The sequence below is a fragment of the Lolium perenne genome, chromosome 7 (assembly GCF_019359855.2).
Source record: "Lolium perenne isolate Kyuss_39 chromosome 7, Kyuss_2.0, whole genome shotgun sequence".
NCBI lineage: Eukaryota > Viridiplantae > Streptophyta > Magnoliopsida > Poales > Poaceae > Lolium > Lolium perenne.
Window position 1 is genome coordinate 289,988,637 of NC_067250.2, and position 12,111 is coordinate 290,000,747.

The window sequence follows — 12,111 nt, forward strand, 5'->3', positions numbered from 1 at the left end:
AAATGCAACTATTGCTAACAAAATCCTCAAAGACTTTAGCTTCGCTACAGGTGAGAAAGTCTCATCGTAGTCAACTCCTTGAATTTGTCGGAAACCCTTTGCGATAAGTCGAGCTTTATAGACAGTAATATTACCATCAGCATCTGTTTTTCTCTTGAAGATCCATTTATTCTCGACAGCCTTGCGGCTATCAGGTAAGTCTACCAAAGTCCATAATTTGTTATCATACATGGATCCCATTTCAGATTTCATGGCTTCTTGCCATTTGTTAGAATCTGGACTCACCATTGCGTCTTCATACTTCGCAGGGTCCTCATCATTGTTATCCACAATCAGGACATTTAGACAGGGATCATACCAATCATGAGTGGTACGTTCCCTCGTCGATCTGTGAGGTTCAGTAGCTTCCTCGTTCGAAGTTTCATGATCATCATCATTTGCTTCCTATCCTATCGGTGCAGGCTGCACAGGAACATCTTCCGACACTGCGCTACTCTGATCTACGAGAGAAGGTTCATCAACCTCGTCGAGTTCTACTTTCCTTCCAGTCACTTCTTTCGTGAGAAACTCCTTCTCAAGAAAGGATCCGTTCTTGGCAACAAAGATTTTGCCTTCGGATCTGTGATAGAAAGTGTACCCAATTGTTTCTTTAGGGTATCCTATGAAGACGCATTTCTCCGCTTTGGGTTCTAGCTTGTCAGGTTGTAACTTCTTTACATAAGCTTCGCAACCCCAAACTTTAAGGTATGACAGCTTAGGTTTCTTCCCAAACCATAATTCATACGGTGTCGTTTCAACGGATTTAGATGGTGCCCTATTTAAAGTGAATGCGGCTGTCTCTAATGCATAACCCCAAAATGATAACGGCAAATCGGTAAGAGACATCATAGACCTAACCATATCTAAGAGAGTTTGATTACGACGTTCGGACACACCATTGCGATGTGGTGTTCCCGGCAGTGTCAACTGTGAAAGTATTCCGCATTTCTTTAAATGCATGCCAAACTCATAACTCAGATATTCGCCTCCGCGATTAGAATGCAGAAAATTAATCTTCTTGTTACGTTGATTTTCTACTTCACTTTGGAATTCCTTGAACTTCTCGAAAGTCTCGGACTTATGTTTCATAAAGTAAATATACCCATATCTACTTAGATCATCCGTGAAGGTTAAAACATAACGATAACCACCACGCGATGCTACACTCATTGGTCCGCACACATCGGTATGTATGATTTTCAATAAGTCTGTAGCTCGCTCCATTGTACCAGAAAATGGAGTCTTAGTCATTTTTCCCATTAGACATGCTTCACATATGTCAAGTGACTCAAAGTCAAGTGACTCAAGAAGTCCATCGGAATGGAGTTTCTTCATGCGCTTCACTCCAATATGACAAAGACGACAGTGCCACATATAAGTAGAATTATCATTCAATTTAATTCGCTTAGCATCAATGTTATGAACATGTGTATCACTACTATCAATATTTAACAAGAATAAACCATTCATCTCAGGTGCATGGCCATAAAAGACATTACTCATATAAATCGAACAACCATTATTCTCAGACTTAAACGAATAACCGTCTTGCATTAAACAAGATCCAGATATAATGTTCATGCTCAACGCAGGTACCGAATAACAATTATTGAGGTTTAAAACTAATCCCGAAGGTAGATGTAGAGGGAGTGTGCCGACGGTGATCACATCGACCTTGGATCCATTTCCAATGCGCATCGTCACCTCGTCCCTCGCCAGGCTTTGTTTATTCCGCAGTTCCTGTTTCGAGTTACAAATGTGAGCAACCGAACCAGTATCAAATACCTAGGAACTACTACGAGAACCAGTAAGATAGACATCAATAACATGTATATCATATATACATTTCTTCTTGACGTGGCCGCTCTTCAGATCGCCCAAGTATTTGGAGCAATTGCGCTTCCAGTGCCCCTTCCCCTGGAAGTAATAGCACACAGTCTCAGGTTTAGGACCAGCCTTAGGCTTCTCAGGATGCGCCGCAACTTTCTTGCCGCCCTTCTTGAAGTTGCAATTGTTAGGCTTGCCCTGCGTTTTGAAACTGGTGGTCTTGTTGACCATTACCACTTGGTTCTCCTTTCGTATCTCTACTTCAGCAGATTTCATCATGGAGAAGAGTTCAGGTAAATCTTTGTTCATGTTCTGCATGTTGTAGTTCATCACGAAGTTCTTGTAACTTGGTGGCAGTGATTGAAGGACACGATGAATACCCAGCTGGTTAGGGATCATCATCCCCAAGTCACTGAGCTTCTTCGCATGTCCAGATATGGCGAACATGTGCTCACTAACGGAGCTGCCCTCTTCCATCATACAGCCAAAGAACTGTTTCGAGGCCTCATAGCTCTCCACGGCCGCATGAGTTTCAAAGATAACCTTGAGCTCACGCATCATCTCACAAGGGTCGTGGTTCTCAAAATGCTTTTGGAGCTCTACCTCTAGGCTGCACAGGATGGCACACTGAACTTCGGAGTACCGAGTCACCCGAGTATCGTAAACATTCTTTACGTCCTCGGATACTGCAGGAGGTGGTGGGGGACCTAGTGGTGCATCGAGCACATATTGCAGGCTTCCACCAGTGAGGAAAATCCTCACATGACGGAACCAGTCAGTGAAGTTGCTACCATTTCCCTAGCTTTTCTTTCTCTAGGAACTGGTTAAAATTGATGGAGGGGGGCGCCATGATCAAAAACATATTTGCAAAGAGTTTAGACTAAGTTTATGATAAAATGAGTTCAATTTTATTTCTTAAATTAACTAGGTGAACTCCCACTCAAAACAACATCTCTCGCATTGTCTTAGTGATTACACGAACCAAATCCACTACACCAAGTCCGATCTTCACGAGAAAAGATGTAGCTTCAAAGGCGAACACTCAAAGAGTTCACCATATCATTCATATGACTCATGCTCTACCTTTCGGTATCCCGTGTTTCGAGACCATGTCTGTACATGCTAGACTCGTCAAGGCAACCTTAGTATCCGCGTGTGCAAATCTGGCTTGCACCCGTTGTATGCACATGTAGAGTCTATCACACCCGATCATCACGAGATGCTTCGAAACGACAAGTCTTAGCAAAGGTGCATACTAAGGATGAACACTTTATTATCTTGATATTTAGTGAGAGGGATCATCTTATAATGCTACCGTCGCGATCTAAGTAAAATAAGATGCATAAAAGGATTAACATCACATGCAATTCATAATGTGTGATATGATATGGCTTTTCTTCTTGTGCTTTTGATCTCCATCTCCAAAGCATGGACATGATCTCCATCATCACCAGCATGGCGTCAAGGTCAGTGGCGCCACTTCATGGTTGTCCATCACTTATAGCTACTATAACAACTGCTTGAAATAAAGCTATTACATGATGAATAGACACGCAGGTCTTTAACAAAAATTAAAGACAACCATTAGGCTCCTGCCGGTTGCCATAATATAACAATGAACATCTCATACATCAAATATAATCATCATCACATTATGGCCATATCACATCACCAAACCCTGCAAAAACAAGTTAGACGCCTCTAATTTGGTTTGCATATTTTACGTGGTTTAGGGTTTTCGAGTAAGATCCAATCTACCTACGAACATGAACCACAACGGTGATACTAGTGTTGACAATAGAACCGCAAATTGTAATCTTCACTATGGTGGGAGAGATAGACACCCGCAAAGCCACTTATGCAATACAAGTTGCATGTCAAGCGTGGAGCAAGTCTCATGAGACGCGGTTATGTAAAGTTAGCCCGGGCCGCTTCATCCCACCATCCCGCAAGATGCAAAGTACACAAACTAAAGCAACAAAAGCATCAAAGCCCACAAAACCATTGTGTTCTACTCGTGCAATAGATCTATGCATAGACATGGCTCTGATACCACTGATGGGGTTCGTTGCATAGAAAACAAAAAAAATTCCTACCGCAAAGACGAATAAATCCAAGATCTAATCTATGGAACACCCAAGATCTAATCTACAAGATCAGAGCAACGAGATGAAGATGAGATTAACCCTCGAAGATTCCAAAGCCTACGAGATTAATCTCGTTGTTCGTGTAGACGATCGTTCCAGTGCTGCAATCCGGCAGCACTTCCGTACTCGGTCGCGCGTACGGTGTCGATGAAGCCCCTTCCTCTCCCCGTTCCAGCGGGCAGCGGAGGTGTGGTAGATCTCCACGGAATCCCAGCAGCACGACAGCGTGGTGGTGGTGGTGGAGAAGAATTACTGCAGGGCTTCGCCTAAGCCTGAGCAGCGTATGGAGGAGGACGAGAGGGGCGGCTAGGGTTGGAAGGATGGGTGTGTTGGCCGGCCACCCCCTCCCCTCTTTATATAGGGGGAGGGGTCGGCCTAGGGTTTCCCCCTAGCCCCACCTCTTCCTTGGCCGGCGCATGAGGGGGGGAAGTCTTCCCCCCCCAAGTCTTCCCCTTTATATCTTCATTTAAACACTTTAATCTTGAGATAGGTTCTATCTCTAAATTTGAACCATTTAAATTAGAGATAGATTCTATCTCTAGGGGTGGGCTGGCCTAGGCCCACATGTCATAGTGGGCAGGACCCACCATGCCATGTGGCGCCTATGTGGCCTCTCCTGGGGTGGTGGGCCCACTGGTGACCCTTCTAGAACATTCTAGAAGCTCTGGTCAAAACACCGAACTTTTTCCCTAACCCCGGAAAATGACTTCCCTTATATGAATCTTATTCTCCGGGCCATTCCGGAATACCTCGTGATGTCCTGGATCTCATTCGAGACTCCGAACAAACTTCGGTCTCCATCTCATATTCCGAATGTACTTATGCGACATCGAACCTTAAGCGCGTCACCCTACGGTTCGCGAACTATGCAGACATGGTCGAGACTCCTCTCTGAGCAATAACCAATAGCGGGATCTGGAGATCCATAAAGGCTCCCACATATTCAACGATGACTTAGTGATCGATTGAACCATTTACATACGATGCCAATTCCCTTTGTCACACGATATTTTACTTGTCCGAGGTTTGATCATCGGTATCTCCATACCTTGTTCAACCTCGTTACCGACAAGTACTCTTTACTCGTACCGTGGTATGTCATCTCTTATGATCCAATCATATGCTTGCAAGCTAATCAGACGACATTTCACCGAGAGGGCCCAGAGTATATCTATCTGTCATTAGGATGGACAAATCCCACTATTGATCCATATGCCTCAACTCAAACTTTCCGAATACTTAATCTCATCTTTATAACCACCCATTTACGTAATGGCGTTTGATGTAATCAAAGTACCATTCCGGTGTAAGTGATTTACATGATCTCATGGTCGAAGGACTAAGGCAACTATGTATCGAAAGCTTATAGCAAATTGAACTTAATGACTTGATCTTATGCTACGCTCATTTGGGTGTGTGTCCATTATATCATTCAACCAATGACATAACCTTGTTATTAATAACATCCAATGTTCATGATCACGAAACCATGACCATCCATTAATCAACAAGCTAGTTATACAAGAGGCTTACTAGGGATTCCTTGTTGTTTACATAACACACATGTATCAATGTTTCGGTTAATACAATTATAGCATGGTATGCAAACATTTATCATAAACACAAAGATATTATAATAACCACTTTATTATTGCCTCTTGGGCATATCTCCAACACTTGCAATGAGTGAACTTTACTACTTCTTTCTTGAAATTAGGTAACAATTATAGATCCTTACTAATTATGATCCTACTTTATCTCTATTCTCACACACTTAAATAGGAACACTAGATATTTGATATCTTATACTGAAACAACCATGCGATGGATGCTTTCATCCAAAGAACAATGGTGTCACAAGAAGCAAACGGGAAATCATTCACTCTATGGATGAAGTAGGACCCTATTATATACTTTAATTTTATTAATTTAAATTTATGATGTAGTTTTCAAGATGCCCACATTTTAAGAAAGCATTTGCATTCACCATCATAAGTCGCTTTGTCCTTAACAAGCAAAAAAAAAGAAAACAAGCCTAATCATTCATAATGTTTGCAAATGTTTTGAGCATGTCAACTGACATGAGTCTATACATGAATTGACATGCTCATAACATTCACGTAAAGCTCCATGTAAAGAATTTAGCATGTCAATTTAAGATCAAGTGCATTTTATTTTAGATGCTCAAATTTTGAAAAAGCCTTTGCATTCATTGTCTTAAGTTAGATTGTCAATAACTTGATTGTATGCTATTGAAGATGGAATTACAGTGGCTGCTGACACCAGACTTTCCCTCCAACGGATCCTCGTTAAGCGATGTAAATTGTACTCACTCCAATTACCAAGGGATCATGGCCCCAGAGTTGTTACTTATTGTCACTAGTGTTAAAATTGGGTAATTTTTGCGTGTATGGACTTCCTTAGGAGTGGTAGCCATTTATTAGGCTCCTTCTCCGGCATGAAATCCTAGTTCTCTACTACACGTCACTACCATGGTAGACCCTATCGTACAACAAAAACTTAGGGAATTAAGTTAAAATATTTGTCACTACTTGATTTTCAAGCCGGGATGCTCTTGATTTGCTTGACGATACTTCGGGAATCATTGTAAATTATTATCCTTCATTTATTTATATGCTTAACTCAACGGGTAGACCCGCCTAACCCAAGGTCCCAATTGAAGGGACGTCCCCTTCGTTAATACGGTCATTTGAGGTCATCACATTGGCTATGTGCCAGATGCACTATTGTCGGTAAAGTGAGGTTGCCTACCACACATTGTATTTGACACGACACGGTGGCAGTCGGCCCTTCGGCGCACTGCCCGTTGCATACGATGAGGGGTGGCATTGTCTATGGCATGACACCCAGGAAGTCATTCCTCTGATGCAACTTGCGCTTATAGGATCAATGGTTTGCGGGTTCCATCGTCGGCAATCCACGGACCATCGTCTTACAAGGCACCTATTGTGTGATTGCAACCTCCCTACCTCACAACCACATTGATTGTGTTGGAAAGCAGAAGATATGGCATGGTGAGTCACTCACATGCTCTATACACGTATTAAATTAAATTCAACATCTCACAATGGCAAGCTTGCAACTAAAGTGATCGCAAAGGCCCAAACACCAACATGGTTTCAACAAGTTATACAAATTGGTGAGGATATATCCAGTGTTTCCACTCTTCTTGTGGTAATTTTATGCTACCTAGCTAACCGAAGAAGAAAAACCTAAAATACATCAATTATTTAAAAAAAATGTACAACCTTGATACAAGATACGTCTACTATGCTATCAAATTCCATGATCAAATTTGGTATATGGGTAGAAAAATACAAACCAAAAAAATAATACACCCTGCATGGAAACAAGAAAAAATCAACTATGAAAAGTATCACAATTAAAATGTGGTGTCAATAGTACATTCTTTTACTATTCACGATTTTAATTTTGTTGTTTGTTTCTTAAGTCTTTGATGAAGTTTTGAGATAAAATATTAGGGAAAGGTAAAGAAATGTAATATCGGGTTTCAAAAAAAAGAAATGTAATATCAATTTGGCAGAGAACCTTCATGATTTACCTAGTGATAAAACAATGAGCTAGACCACACCCGCGGTGGGATTTGACAAACCAACTTCTTTATACAAGGATGTGATGTAAAGATTCTGCCTCTAGAGTTTTTAATGACGGAATCACCTACAAACTTCTTCATCAAGGCATATGAATTTGTGTCCCCTTAATTCCGTATAGAAATGTTCTAAATGTGAGTTTCAATTATATAACGCCTAAGTACCGGCATCAATGTTCTCACACCTGCAACACTCTGCGTTGTAATATAATTACTTGGCTTATGTAAAATACTAAAGTGGTGATGTGTCATTACATGCCAACATGTCGGAACTAAATAGAAGCACAAAAGCCTACAACCCTAAAGGTGTTCCGACTTGAGGTAACTTGTACTAGCCAAATATGGTATGCCACTTTAATTGAATCCATGAACAGTCAACCTCCAGACGTCATAGTGATGATATTGCTTCGCGTAGAAAGGAATGTTCATGCAGACACAAATCATGATGCTTTAGTCTAGTGATATTTGTGGATTTCATTGACGTTGCAAAAGAGATTCCAATAGAAGGCAAAGCTTGTGTAGGTTATGAAAAATTGTACATACTACATGTGTATGAATATAACATCAAATAAGATTTACTCCTCAAACTATGGTGAAATCAACAAATTGTGACTATTAGCTTCTTTGTGAATTATGTTCATGTTCCATCTCTCTTCTCACGCTTAAATAGAAATGCTACCGCATTAACGCTTGATACCATGAGGTATAACATAAATTTAAGTCCATGATATCATTTCTTCGGTACCCACATTTTAATCATGTAGTGTATTCACTAACAAGCAAAAAAAAATGGGCCCAAGCAACCAAATCTTTGCATATGTCATGTTTTGACTCAAAATCATTAAATCATCATTTAGCAAAAACACTAACTAGTTCTGTTCATGGAAATAGTAATTGTAACACAGTTCTATCGTCGGTCCCTAGTGGATTGCCATCTTTTAATGCGCCCTGATGGTTACAGGAAACATGTGGTTACGCAATACATAATCTTGTTTTGACCAAAAATCATCAACTCATGGTTTGCTTCCCTAAACTAGTGATCGTACAACAGTTCCATCATCAATAACATAAGGATAATTACGTTTTAGTGCTTTTCAACAGTGTCGTATGTGTCATGTGTGTAACTAGTAGTCATCTGATAGTGTGTTAGCTTCCTATTCACACTTCGTACGAGAGCTCACTTCCACCTAATTTTCTGTGTGTTGTTACTTCATGTAGGATGGTGTAATCACATATCCTAATGCTTCCCAGTCCAAGTATGTTTTGTGGGTTCTATCGGTACTACAAAAGCGGTTTCAGCTAAGTGCAAATATTCTCTCAATGTATGTATGGTGTCTGCTGAGTTGAACCTTGAAACTACGGAACTCTACTCCGTGCTCCACATTACGTACGCAAGATGGCTTCTTTGCTAATTGATCCAACTCTATTATATATTCTCACTTTTAAATAGGAACGCTATTACATTAAAATTTGATACCATCTACTTCAACAACCATGTGATGGATGCTTTGATGCAAAGATAAATATAGTGCCTTAAGAAGCAGGAGGGCCTTTTCTCTTGTGAGAGCTCTCCATCAATGAAATAGGTCCCTACCAAATGTTTCGATTGTAGCAATTCAAGCTCACGAATGTGGTTTCGATGATGCCCACTTTTGAGAAAGCATGTGCATTCATCATCTTAAGTTGCATAAAAATATAAACCAGGACTCAACATCCATAATCTTTGCAATATAGATTCATGTATAGATCCATGTCAATTTTGTTGGCCATCTCAATTCAAGATCAACTGAGGTTTCTAATTTAGAGGTTCACATTTTGAGAAAGCCTTTGTATTCTCCGCTTTAAGCCAAGTCATCAATAACGAGCAAAACATGCACAGCCTACATAATTCGCATTCAAATAGCAACCAAAAATCATTAAATCGACATTTGGTCATATTCATATATAATTCTCTCATGTGGATATGAAATTGTTAAGAACCTAGTCATGGATGAACAATTCCATCATCGACCTTCCGTGGACCGTCACCGTGCAACAGACTGGGAGTGTGATCGCCACCTCCCCATCTCACAAGTCACAACCCCATTGGTTGTGTTGGAAAGCACGAGAGAAGAAATGGCAAGGCCCTCATATGATCTATGCATGTGTTCAATCCAAGTCAACATGCAACCCATGCAACTTTGCGACCAAAGTGAACACAAATGCTGAAGCATTGATATGGTCTGGACTAGTTGTTGAGGACATACGGAGTGCTTCATCCTTTAATTCGGTTCTTTTGTGCTACCTAACAACAAAAGCAGAATCTAGAAGTCATCAAACATTTTGACAAAAAAAATCAAAACTTTGATACAAGAATCTACTATGCCATGAAAGGGACCAAATTCAGTTTACGTGCCGAGAAAAATAGGACAAATCACATTTTCCTGTAGGAAAAAAATACATATTGCACGAAAAGAAGACAAACTCAAATATGAATAGTCCCACAATTCAAATCTGGTTGTACTATTCACACTCCGAATTGTCTTCTTTGTTTCTTGAGACGTTGATCAAGTTTTGAAACGGAACTTCATGACAAGGTAAAGACATCTAGTATCAATGTTTTTAAAAACCCCATGATTTTTGTTTGGAATAGTTGTCCCTTTGATCAACCTCAATGTCAAAACGAATGATCCAGTATGCACCTTTAGTGGTATTTCACAAAGCAACTTATTTATAAAAGGATCTATGTCAAGATTCCATCCCCATAGTTTCTTCTGGTGAAATCACCTATAAAATCATTTAGCGAGGAAGATGAAGTTTTGTCTCTTTAATTCTCTAGAGAAATATGTAAAATGCAAGTTTCAATTATTTACCATCAAATATTGTCACACTTGTCAACACCGTACGCACTAATATACAGAATTTGGCCAGTGTACAACCCTGAAGTGATGATATGCTAGGACTGCACAAAATCGAAGTAAGAAATGGTGAACCTTGAAGGTGCCCTAGTCTGGAGCTAATTTCTACTAGCGAATCGCGTGTGCTACTTGCATATTGAATCCAAGAAGGGTCAATCTCCGACTGGTCCTCTTGATGATATTAGCTCGAACGAACATCCATGCTTGTGTAGTCACAAATCCCGATGCTTCCGAGTCCTGGGATGTTTTTCTATTTCATTAATGTTGCAAAAGAAGTTCTAACCAAATGAAGAAAACTTTTATAAACTGAATCCAGCATGGACCAAGCTTTACCCCTACCAGTGAGATCCACAAATTATGAGTTTATGACTATGGTAAGCATGATGGCTTCTCTGCGTATTATGTTCATGTTGCATCTTTCTTCTCACTCTTAAATACGACCACTGTGGCATTAACATGGGTACAATGTGTTGCAACAACCATGCATGTGATTGATGCTTTCATGAAGTTTTTACGAAGAGTTGTGTGCAGTACAATGCAGCCACCAGAAGCCATGTGCATTGATATACCGTTGTAAGGATCCCCTCCTTCAATGAACTAGCTCGATGATGAATGATTTGATTGTATCAATTCAAGTTCACTCTATAGATTCTTATATCTCCAAATTTGTGTTGCCTTATAACCGCAAAAAGGGCCCAAGCAGCCAAATCTTCACAGTATATTATCACGTCTTGACTAAAATTCATAATTTGGTAGGCATGCTTGATTCATGTAAGTGTGCCACCATGGTGAGTTTGCTCCAATGTGTTCAGACTTGGATCACGGACTCACGGTTCACACAAATGACAAATGCTATTTTATCAAATCAGAGATGCGAGCTAGCTCTCGGCCGAAGCAACACCCAGCGCTGGTGCGGACACAACAGCTGCCGATGAGAGCTGCCGACGAGGTGCAGTAGGACATTTACTGAATGTCATTGGGCCGCGTCGTGTTCCGTCTGCGGCCATCAGCTCGAATCAGAACGTGGACGAAGTGTCCCAGGGATTCGCTTGGAGAAAACAAATTCGTTCCTAGATTTGTTAGGCTTCAAGATTGTCTGTGTGTTGACGTGCTGTATGCTATGCACAGTTTACCGTGGCCACACAAGCGACTCCACCATTCCTGGGATTTCTGCTCCCGTCCACGACCTCCACCGGAAGTTCTCCAACCTCCGTCCTGTCGGCGAGTCTAATACCACGACGTCGGTGACCCGTGGGCTGGGAGGAGAATCCTTGCATCGCTATGGATTCTTGCCAGGAAAGATATTTTCCCCTCAATCAATTTCAAGATTTGGCCAGTGTACTGGCATCCTTGGTGCCGTTTTCTTGTGCAACGGCCGCCGTCCTACTCTCTTTGATTTACCTCGATTGAGATGATTCAGTTCAATTCCTCATGCGCGGAGCATGAGAACTGGCTTGTGTCTCTGACTCTGTTCCATCCCAGTATCCGATGCGTATGGCATCACAGTTATAGATACGTATGCCATGCAGGATGGCCTTAGAAGCTAGCTAGCTCGGTTTGTGCCAACCAA